This window comes from Elephantulus edwardii, unplaced genomic scaffold, assembly GCF_000299155.1.
Source record: "Elephantulus edwardii isolate Elephantulus edwardi_28Jun2011 unplaced genomic scaffold, EleEdw1.0 scaffold00133, whole genome shotgun sequence".
Classification (NCBI taxonomy): Eukaryota; Metazoa; Chordata; class Mammalia; order Macroscelidea; family Macroscelididae; genus Elephantulus; species Elephantulus edwardii.
In genome coordinates, this window is record NW_006399883.1 from 1928611 (window position 1) to 1929919 (window position 1309).

Sequence of the window (1309 nt, forward strand, 5' to 3'; positions counted from 1 at the left end):
GACCTCTGCAAAGTGCTAAAGACTATCTATTTAAAGACTTGTGTGCCCCTGAACTGTATCTTCAATTTCTTCATTTGTTTGTAAAAGTTGAACAATGAATAAGAGAAACTGAAGAATTAATTCTTTGAATTGTGGTTTTCCTAAGGACATTGAACTGCCAAATATCAAACAAATCTATCTTAGAGGAAATGAAGCCAAGATAGTCTATTCATGCAAGGATCATGAGACTTTGTCTCACCTACTTTGGACATGATACCAAGAAGAGCAAGTCCTTGAAAAAAGACTACATACTCGCAAAGGTCAAGAACTGAGAAAGTGGAGGAAGACCCTGAGGTAATAAGTACTACACAATGAGAGGAACGAAGGGCTTCAATACAGGTAGATTTTGAGGATGGAACAATATCCAGCAAGAGTTTGATATGAGGATCACTTTGCATTGGGTTTGATAACAACTAACAACAAAAAGAAACATGAAAAATGTACATTTTAAGTTTAAAATTGCCAACAGCTGAGTTTGTGCGTGTGACAGAAAGAGATTGAGAGGGAGAGTGAGAAAGTGAGCTGATAATGAATGTTTTCACATGTAAAGTTATTTAAAGTATACATTTCTTCTTATCTAAGTCTCTATATTTTTTTTCTTTGATTTTCAGGGCACTTTGGTATCATCTACAGAAAGGTGTGCTGCATTTCCAATAGTCATTGTTGTGGTTGTTGTGGTTGTTGTTGATTGTCATCGAGTCAAGGTCGAGTCATAGAGACTCTATAAACGAAAGACCTAATGTCTTTCCTTAGCTATTGTTATTTCTCCAAGTTCATAGAGTTTCCAGAGGTATGTGGTTTAGGAACTGGATGCCACTCCTGCTTCCAAAACTGTTTTACAAGTGGAAGCTCCACCAAACACTGTCCAAAATGGAAAACCATTATGTTAGTTGATATCCCCATGGCACAGGTTTCAGCATCACAGCAAACCCAGGTTACTTGATACAGCCCATTGACAAAGGGTGATGTGCAAAGGAAGAATGTTCTTCCAGATATAACAGCATTAGTCTCAAGATATTAGCTCAAGGGGGAAAAAAGCATTATCATCTTTGCCTCCACATATCATTCTGGGTGCAATTTTCCCAAGACCTATCTGTCTGTTCTTTTGACAGGGTAGATAGTCAGTACTCTTCTCCAAGATCCTGCAACTTAAAGGCATCAATTAGGGTTTTTTTCCCTATTATCCTTATTAATGGTCCAAATCTCAAATGCATAGCAAGTGACTGAAAAGATCATGTCCTGGATCAGATGAACTTTAGTCTTCAAACTG